We start from the raw sequence: 11,320 nt of genomic DNA, 5'->3' as shown, positions 1-11,320 counted from the left end.
AAGGGAATACTCAATATAAGATGACCCAATATGATATAAAAACTTATACATGTGTCATAGGGCCTATAAGACCAAAATTACATTAAATATAGGCTGACAAGGCCGTACAATCTTTCACGTACACGATATATGTCTACAAGCCTCTAAGGATACATAAATATCATAAAGGTTGGGACAGAGCCCTTCCATACCAATCAACATATGTCCCAATCATACTGACCAATAGCAACTCCGGAGCAAATGGAGCGCACCAACATCTTCCGATGAGTTTATAGCCTACTTGGAGGACTCTCGGCCTCTCTATCGGGACCTGCGGGCATGAAACGCAGCGTCCCCAGGCAAAAGGGACGTTAGTACAAATAATGTACCGAGTATGTAAGGAATAAAAATCAGTAAACAATAGATATGAGAAAAACATGGAGTAAAAGACTCGACATGTATGTCTGAATAACTCTGTGAATCATTAATATTTACAATGCCATGCATATGCGTAGAAATATCATACCATGCTTAGGTATATGCATTCATAACATCATCAAGCCTCTGAGGGCATCCCATAATATCATCTCGGCCATTGTGGGCAAATCATCAACGTATACTAGCTGATTAAGTGGTGGTGCGTATATAACGTCGTAACCTTTTCCCATATCCCATATACATATAATATGTGCGTATATAATGCCATCTGGTCATGGGTCAATGTACATGTATAAATGAATGAAATGCATATGAAATACGTCAATAAAATCTTTCGGAATGTCATAAGACCATTATGTATTTGATTAAAATCATGAAATAAATTTATCAACTTATGTATTTTCTGAAACACATGAACAGACGATAGAATAATAAGACATATGGGAATTTAAGAACATAGGCACCTCTAATACTTCTATGAATAGAGTCATTTATGGAAGTTGTGCATTTGCTCATTTCGTTTGTGTCGTATAGATCATACCAAAAGGAAAGAAGGGATAGCCTTCACATACCTGAGCCGATTTTCTTGATCCCTCTAACATACGTCAATTGCGACAAAATACGTAACAACGGATCGGAGTAGGAAAAAATCCGTATGATGTTCTTGAGAAAGATTGTACCGTACTCCCTTAAAATTATATGATCTCACGTTGCTAAGATGCTAAGAGATCTTGCTTGAATTTTTATTTCAAGAGAATCACGTCACAACCATATGAATCCTTGTATGAATTGACTGAAGATTTAATCCCTCATATTGTAGAGACATCAGATCTCCTTAAATGATTTAGAGAGATTTTTGTTTGAATTGTTGAAGATGCTCACGTTTTGAATTCTTAAATAACCTATGAAATCTCACATTGCTTATGAAGTTCACCTTGCTGAAGCCTTTCTTGGATGTAATACCCTTCATTTTGAATTAGAGAATGAATCTAAGTCTTGGTGGTGTGGGCCCCACCTTTCAAGACTTGGTGTCACATTTGTTTCCTTAAAATGTGCCACCTTTCGATCTTTATTAAGAGTCATTAGATGGGAAGGGGTGCTGCCACGTTGGGCGGGGGCTAAGTTATCCAAAATCATTAATTAATTAGGTAATCTCCCATTACCCAATAATTAACCAATTACACACATAATTAAAAATTATCTCAAATTACTTAAAATATTACTCACTTTTAACACACTTTATGTACCCTACTATCGCGGTCATGGGGTACCTTGTATGGCATTAGTCCATAAATACCGCGTATTATGGCTCGGACCATATTTTATCCCAAAATGTCAAACTTCGACGAAATTCATTTTCTTCAATTTGCTTACCCTCTCACCTTCATGAATTTACTCATCACTTGTCTGAAACAGCAAAATGCTTATAATCTCAAAATAATCTCATTCCCGAACTGATGTCAATTATCTTATGACAAATTCAACGTATAATACTAAAGGGTGTAACATCGTCGTAATAAAATACTGCGGAGCGTAACATCATCGTAATATAATACTGTAAAGCGTAACATCATCGTAATGTAATACTGTGAAGCGTAACATTATCGTAATATAATACTGTGAAGCGTAACATCATAGTAATAAAATATTACAGAGCGTAAAATCGGCATAATACTGCGGGGTGTAACATTCGTGTGGGATGACAAATACCAAGAGAGCTTTGAAAAGATTAAATCTTTATTAACTAAAGCTCATATACTTACTCTACCAATTGAAGGGAAAGAGTATGTGATATATAGTGATTCTTCTCATCATTGTTTTGGGTTGTGTTTTGATGCAAGAAGGGAAAGTGATTGTGCATGCCTCTCGAAAATTGAAACCACATGAGTTAAATTATCCTACTCATGACCTTGAGCTTGCTGCCATAGTGTTCGCTTTGAAAATTTGAAGACATTACTTGTATGGAAAAAATTGTCATATATTTACTGATCACAAGAGTTTGAAGTACTCTGGTACACATAAAGAATTGAATTTGAGATAGCATAGATGGCTTGAGCTTATCAAAGATTATGACTGCGCAATTGACTATCATCCGGGTAAAGCCAATATTGTTGCCTATGCTCTAAGTCGCAAATCCTTTGCCGGTTTATCTCTAAGTCCATTGCCTTTGTTTCTTTAATTGAGAGCCATGAATGTATGTCTTGCATTTAAAGCTGGTGGTTCTATTATTGCTAGTTTGCAAGTCTAGCCAGTTCTACTTGAACAGATAAAAGAAGCATCGCAATTGGATGAGAAGCTTGTGAAACTGATCAAAGAAGTTCAAAATGGAGAAAATCTTGATTTTAAATTGAGGGAGGATGGTGTCCTATTTTATCAAAATAGGTTATGTATTCCTAAGGATGATAAATTGAGAAAAGAAATTCTAAATAAAGCACATACGTCACCATATCAATGCATCTTGGAGGCACTAAAATGTACGAAACCATCAAAGAACACTACTGGTGGAATGGTATGAAGAAAGATATTGTAGAGTTTATCTCTAAATGATGGATTTGTCAACAAATAAAGGCCGAGCATCAAGTTTCAGCTGGCTTATTATAGCCCTTGTCCATACCAGAGTGGAAATAGGAGAGAATAACAATGGACTTTGTTTCTGGGCTTCCACGCACTCAAAGAAATCATGATGCAATTTGTGTTATAGTTGATAGACTAACCAAGAGTGCTCCTTTTTTGGCAATTAGAATGGACTACACACTTGAACGTTTGGCAGAATTGTACGTTAATGAGATTGTGAGGCTGCATGGGGTTCCTGTTTCTATTGTATCTGACTGAGACCCAAGGTTTACATCCAGATTCTGGACTAGCTTGCAAGAAGCTTTGGGTACTAGGTTGAATTTTAGTACTTATTTCCATCCTCAGACAGACGGGCAGTCCGAGAGGGTAATACAAATCTTGGAAGATATGCTTCGAGCCTATATTATTGAGTTTGAAGGTAGTTGGGACAAACACTTAGCCTTGATAGAATTTGCTTACCATAACAGCTACCAATAAAGTATAGGCATGCCTCCTTATGAAGCTTTATATGGGAGAAAATGTAGAACGCCTCTTTGTTGGAATGAGGTTGGTGAAAGGAAATTTGTGGGTCTTGAGATTGTGCAACAAACTGAAGATAAGGTAAAAATAATGAAGGATCGCTTAAAAATTGCTTCAGATAGACAAAAGTCTTATGTTGATCTTAAGAGCCATGAAATTGAGTATCAAGCGAGCGATAAGGTATTCCTAAAGGTTTCTCCATGGAAGAAGAATATGATATTTGGCCAAAAAGGTAAACTTAGTACTCGATTTATTGGACCTTATGAAGTGCTTGAGAGAGTTGGCCTAGTTGCTTATAAACTATCTCTTACACCTGGGTTAAAAAATATCTATAACATTTTTTATGTTTCTATGCTTAGAAGATACCGCTAAGATCTATCTCATGTTCTTCCTATTGAATCTATTGAGGTCAATCCTGATTTGACATATGAAGAAGAACAAATCCAAATCTTAGCGTGTGAGTTAAAAGAGTATAGAAATAATAAAGTCCCCTTAGTGAATGTACTTTGGAGAAATTATTATGACAAGGAAGCTACTTGAGAGCGAGAAGAGGATATGCGAGTTCGATATCCACATTTGTTTCGGCACTAGTATAAGGTAAATTTCGGGATAAAATTTATTTAAGGGAAAAAGAGTTGTAACATCCCAAAGTTTTTAGACTAATATTTGAATTCTCTATTGACCATCTTTATAATGAGGATAGATTTTACTTCGCACTTCCTAAATGTAAATTTGACGATATAGGAAAATTGCTTTCTTTAGATTGTTTTAAAAAACAAATTCCATGGTGTTGCTATGTGTAACACTTAATATGATTTTGATGAATTATTATGAAATATATTAGACATTTAAGATTTTGGGCTGCCACCCTTTTGTATTTATCCAAAGAAGAAAAAGTTTGGGCTGCCACCCTTTTGTATTTATCCAAAGAAAAAAAGGTTTGGGCAGCCACGTTTTGTTCATCCTTATCCAAGGTGATATATACTATCATCCTTGTGAGATACCCTTAAGGACCTCCTCTAATTTCATTTTCTCCAGCAAAAGAAAACCTCAAAAAGTCCTCTTCTCTCATAAAATTCTCCCACCAAGTCACCAACAAGACTTGTCTTGGTTGAACCACAAGTTACTTCTCACTTTTGAGGCAAGTTTACCAAACCCGTTTTTGAACTGGAACTATGTTAGTAGTTTTAGCATATCTCTTTTGTATATAACTCCTTTTTAAGTGAGCCAAATATTTCTGAAAATCTATTTCATAGCTCTATAACTTTTGTTTAGGCTCTAAAACCATATTTTTCTTGTATTTACCTGAAAAAGGGTGATGAAGTACAAGGCAGGTGCTGCCCAAATTTTCAGTTTTACTAACCCTCCATGTCCTACTGTTAGTTTTTTATGCATAACTTTTTGTACGAAACTGACATGGGGGTTATTCAGGATTTCATGAAACTCTAAGACATATATCTACAACTTTAATGAAAACCATACAGTATGGTTTGTCCTTTTACCTATTCAAAACGGAGTCACAACACAAGACAGTGGTACTATCCAGAATTTCTGTTTCAAACTTTTAGGTTGATTTTCACTAATATCTTGTTTAGTTCGACATGTTGAAATCACTCAACTAATACAGATATTTGATTTCATATTTATGGTATATATGCCCTTGTAAAATCTAAGAGGAAGTATTTGAGGAAGTGGACGAGTTTGGTTGGTCTATGGTGTAGATGATTCGAACGTCCTCAAGTTGTGGTTGAACTGTTTTGTGGTAAAACACCAAAGTTTGTGTATAAAATTGAAGTTGTACTCTTTTTACTTGCTGGAATATATTGAAATAACTTGAGCTTTTGTTTACCTTGTATTCAATTTATATCATTGTATTCGTGTTATATCAAGTATTGCAAGATATTTGCTAACTCGCCCACTTGTACGTATTGCTTGATCATTTTGCATCCTTGTTAGGACTTTGTCCTTTTTATGGTAGTGTCTTCGTCACCTATATTGGCATGCCTCTTGATTCAGATCTTTTGCCATCTTGACTATTGGGTTTCGACCCTACTTGATTTGGGGCTTCGGTCCATCTTGATATCTGATTATGCTTAGTGTAATGGCATGATGTACATATTGGGCGAAAAATGGATATTTGGCAAACTCTCTTGGATTGATAGTATACGCTTTCTTGACACTTCAATCTTGAATATTGTTATTGATATTTGGAAACATTTCAAAGTTTGATATTTGATACTTTTGATATATTTGTTTACTTGCTTTAAATTTATGTTTCATTTGAGCTACTTATGAATGAAAAGGAAAATTGAAGAATTTAATGGCTCCAAGCCTAAAGTTTATACGCCACTAAGCTTTATGCTTAGCGATAGTTATTTTCTATCGTAGGTAATTTACAGGAGGAGATTTAAAGACGTCCATATGATGTACTATTTTTGGTAGCTTGTATGGAGATCATATTTGCATATGCTTCTAGGTTTTGTATAGTTTTGGGACTTGTGCATAATCTATATGTCACACTTATGTATGTGATTTTGGTGATTTGTTTTTTTGTTTTAGGGTGTGTTAATAACCCAGGTCTTGTAATATGCTAAATTTATACTTTGTCTTATAAATATGTACAAAAGAGAAAACTAGTTTTCCTTTTATGCTCGCTTGTTTGAGATTCATTCACAATACAAACCTGCTATGATGTCAAATGAAAAGTATAATTTCATTAGGAAGTTGCTTTAACGTGTTGATTATTCAAGAAGGGTTGTATTACAGTATCTTGATACTTTGATATTGTATTTCATTTAAGAAATTTTACAAAGATTAAAAATATATGTATATGCATATATATATATATATATATATATATATATATATATATATATATATATATCGCATGGGAATATTTACGCTACTAAATTATTATGAATGTCTTTTTAGATTAATATCTTGTGAACGTTATAAGTGATAAATTAGATTTGTTTCGTACGTAGAACCCTCCCAAAGGGGTTGCTACAACTTTAGCCTATTTGAGGTAAGTATCTTGCCTAACTTTGTGTGGGGGAACTACCCCTTATGATTGGGTTTGATTGTACTATTTGAATTATGTGAAAGATATGTACATAGGGTGACGAGTGTGTGCACAAGCTTATATGTGGTATTTGACATGCTTAAACTCTTAGGTTACTTATGAGCATTTAATTGAAGTTACTATTATTTGTTCTATATCTCGTTGTCAAGTTTATTCTTACATGCTTTAATTGAAGTTGTTTATACATGTTCTAGTTTCCATTGTCAAGGTTACTCTTTCATGCATTTATTAGTAGTTGTTGTTACATGCTATTCTCTCCACCATTAAGTTTTCTCATGCATTTAGTCGTAGTTGTCATTTCATGCTATCTCTTTTATTGTTAAGCTTATGTTATGCATTATAATTTGAAGTTATCATTTATGAAAATACCTTCATTGTGAAGTTATTGAAGTTGTAGTTGATTGAGAGTTATTAACACGTTTGTGGTTGAAATTATTAGCTCATGAAATGCATTTCTTTGTTGAGTTAGTTCCCATTCATTTTGTTGTTATTGAGATTCTTGTACACATTGTTGTTGAGCCATGGGCTACGTGTGGTGGTGACATTGGTATTGTTGATTTTGGCAATGTTGTGGCATATGGGCACGTATGGTGCGAGTTGATTATTATGTTGTGATATTGATGCGCATGTGGTAGTATAAGAGTGAGTATTGATGCGAATGCAACGAGATAATGTGATATTTATACGCATGATTCTAGTAAGGGAATTACTTGAAGCCACACAGTGAGATAAAGGGGCTAAAGCACGTGTAGCTATTTCGGGGATAATATTTTTAAAATAAATGCAAGGCTCACGCGGCGATATAAGGAAGATTGTGATTGTGACTTGTGAAATGTGAATATGAGATTTGGTACCTCGGTTGTGATTCTTGTTGTACATTCTATATTGAAAAGGCTTGTTGATTTGAGCGGTTATTATCTTTCATTCATATTTTTATATTTTTATTGTATTTGATCACTTGCTGTTCTGATCATATGTTCATTCTTTGTTGACCTATATTGCCTTAAATTCCGTTGTTAGCCTTATATCATTGTACTAATTTGTGGTTATTTATTTCTTTTCTTTCCGTTATTAGATTATGTTAATATTCTACACAGGTTCTATGTCTAGTAGGTGTCTTGACCTGGCCTCGTAACTACTCTACCTAGGTTAGGCTTGATACTTATTGGGTACCGTTGTGGTGTACTCATGCTACGCTTCTGCATATGTTTGTGTATTTTCAAGTACTTCTACTCATGTCGGATGCTAATGAGTTGACCCAGATATTTTGGAGTCTTCAAGGTATACCTGCTTGATGCTCGCAGGCCTCGGAGTCACCTTTTGTGATTGCCTTTACTACTATTTATCTTCTTATAAAATAGTGTTGTATTAGAGATTCTTAGTATAATTATTTAGAGCTTATAATTTAGTTCCACCGGTTTTGGAGATTATGTACCTGTTGGTCCGTATTGGTTTTATTGTGATAATTATCAGTTTAATATTATATCTTATTCTATAATTCTATTAAATTATCAATGTGTGTTAGGCTTACCCAGTCTTAGAGACTAGGTGCCATCACGATTACATAAGGTGAGAATTTGGGGCCATGACATTATTGGAACTTGAAGTCTCTATTTGATGTGTTGAACTTGAAATCACAGTTAAATTGATAAAACCATGTTTAGGTGATTTCTATGGAAGAATTTATGCCTTAATTGTTATTCTTGAAAAGCATGCTCATTTTCTTTCTTATTGTGAAAATGTTGAATCTAATATTGCTTGAGCTACTTTTCCTTTTGTCATTAATATACCGTTATTGTTGTTATTGGCTGTTGGAAATGAATATTGGACCTTTCTAAGCTCGTCACTACTTTTATCCCGAGGTTATGCTTGTTACTTATTGAGTACATAGGGTCGGTTGTACTCATACTATACTCCAAACTTTATGTCCAGATCCATTGTTGAAAGAGCTGATTGCTAGAATGGCACCGGTACTAGTCTTCGAGATTTCGAGGTAGTTGTTGTTTCTGTTCGCATGCCTTGAAGACCCTTTTCTCTTAGTTTTGTTATTACAGTACTATCTTTCAGACAGTACTGTATTTTGGTGACCAGACTCTGTATTTACATTCTGTAGTGCTCATGTACTCCGTGATACCAAGTCATGGGATAATTTTAATTGTATTTATACTATTGACTTCAGTTGTTTATGATTATTTTGATGTTGACACTATTTAATACTGTTATTTAAGTTTGTTTTTGCTTATTGATTAATGGCTTGCCTAGAAAGCAGTGTTAGGCACCGTCACGACTCCGGTGGGATTTTTGGATCGTGACAAGTAAGTATCAGAGCACTACGTTGCTTAGGTCTCACGAGTCATGATCAAGTCTAGTAGAGTCAAGTGGATCGGTACGGAGACATATGTACTTATATTCGAGAGGCTGCATATAACACCGCATATTTTTGTACGTAAAAGTACGTCATACGTCAATTGATATAAGCTCGAAAATGAGATCATCTTTGAAAGCACATAAAGTAAGTTAGTCATGTTACCTTGGAGGTTAAAAATATTTAAGATCATGAACTACAAGTACCAAGAGGGTTGGAAGGTTTAGAAGCTAAACGAATCGAAGAAAATAAGTTTCATCGAAAGTCAGCAAGTTGGGAATATTATAACCCATAATTTTGGGGTAAGACTAGGGTGCATAAAATTATAAGAAGATTATTTTATGAGGTACTTTAGTCGTATGATAGTCATGTGTTAAGTTTTGAAGTCAAACGAGTTGTGCAACAAAAGTCGACGAAAGTCGTCACAAGTTACGTTCATAAATGGTACTAAATTTTGGGTCTAATGTCACTTGAGTTTTTATAACAGTATAATTAGATTTAAGCGGTTATACACCCACCAAATTGAATATTTGTGAGTCTAGTTTCCAACGCATTAAACCTTTTGTAGATACGATATCGTAGTAGAGAGATATTCGCATTTTTTCGAGACTGTGCAAGCAGCTCCCTTTGGGACCCACAAGGTCAGTTGCGAATTATCTAGCTATATAAAGTTGTGGCCTTCATATCCAAACCTTATTTTCGATCCAAATTAGACCTAAAACGACCTCCTAAACATATCCTAAGGGTTTGGAAGCCAAATCAAAGTTGGAGAAGGTGAAACAAGAGGATTCAAGCATAATGAATCCAAACTAGCCGATAGTTTGCCTCTTTCTCTCTTCGTGGTTGATTGCGGAAGGAATTACAATGAAGTAAGCTCTGAATATTGGGGATTTTTGTGCTATAAGGTATTTATTCACCCCTTTCCTTGGATTGAGTATGTTTGAGGTGTTGTGCGTATGGGACTGTTTTGGAAGGTTTTTAAGCTGGGTTTTGGCTGGTTCATGATGTAGTAGCTTGGATGTGTTCTTGTCGTTTTTGATATTGCTTTGAATTGAAAGGAAGTATATAGGTGCTGCCAAATTTTCCAAAAATTGTAGGTGTGTTGTTGTTGATTGTTGGACTATTTGGGAGGCTTAATATGATTATTGTTGATGTTGTTTGGGTTTTTTGATGATTGTTGTAACTTGTGGGAAGTCATACAAATATAGGGGAAGTGCTGCCCAATTCTCCGTAAGAGAGCTACTAGATTAGAAATGTGTTTTGAGTTCTTCCATGGTATTAACCATAGTTCTAATACCATGATGTAGGCTAAAGTACTACGGGTAATGTATATTGAGTCGATATCAACAATGGTATGTTAAGGCTAATCCTTCCTTCTTTTGTCATAATCGAAGTAACGAAACATAAATGTAATGTTATTCCATACATGGTTCTACTCTTAGTAGTTAAGGATGCCTACGTTATTCATACCTGTAAAATGTAATACAAAGCATGTCAAAGTATGTTCCTAAGTGTCTATTGAGGTATACTATAAGATGTTAATATTCCTAATGTAATATTATATGCATCTTCATTTACCACCGAGCTATGGCCGGTTGGGAAGTTACGCATTTACCACCGAGCTACAGCCGGTTGGGCAGTCATGCATTTACTATCGAGCTATGGCCGATCGGGCAGTCATGCATTTGCCACCGCGCTACGGTTAGTCGGGCAGTTACCACTTATCAGTTGGGCAGTCATGTTACAATATGGATAATAGTCCAAAATAGAGGCATTAAATATATATGTAGAGGCATTAAATATATAGGTATAACTAGTATACATACCATGGCCCTTAGTTTCACTTCAGAGGTTCAAGTTGATTCTTATATCTCTCTCATGAAAATTGACTTATTGTTATGTTTCAGTTTACCTTACATACTCGTTATGTTATTCGTACTGACGTCCTTTTTGTTGTGGACGCTGCATTCATGCCTGCAGTTGTAGGTAATTAGTTTGACGAGTCGTCATAGTAGACGAGATTAGCATTCTGCGATAGTAGTCGTCATAGTAGACGAGATTAGCATTCTGCGATAGTCGTCATAGTAGACGAGTCGTCATAGTTTCACTCATGTTAGAGTTTTGCTATAGAGTTATGGGTAGGCTGGGGCCTTGTCTCAATCAGGTTTCGATGTCTGATATTCTTAGAGGCTTTGTAGACGTAGGTTCATTATGTACAGTATGTCAGAGTCCTTGGCGACCTATGTGTATTCATGTTTTGAGTACGATGGCTCGCTAATACAGCGTTGCCCACTTACAGTTATACATTATGATTTATGGCCATGTTTGCCCATGATAGTTACAAAAATAATGTGTTCAACCAA

This window comes from Nicotiana tomentosiformis, chromosome 7 (assembly GCF_000390325.3).
Source record: "Nicotiana tomentosiformis chromosome 7, ASM39032v3, whole genome shotgun sequence".
NCBI classification, from domain to species: Eukaryota; Viridiplantae; Streptophyta; class Magnoliopsida; order Solanales; family Solanaceae; genus Nicotiana; species Nicotiana tomentosiformis.
The sequence above is the reverse complement of the archived record's forward strand: the minus strand, read 5'-3'. Positions refer to the sequence as shown.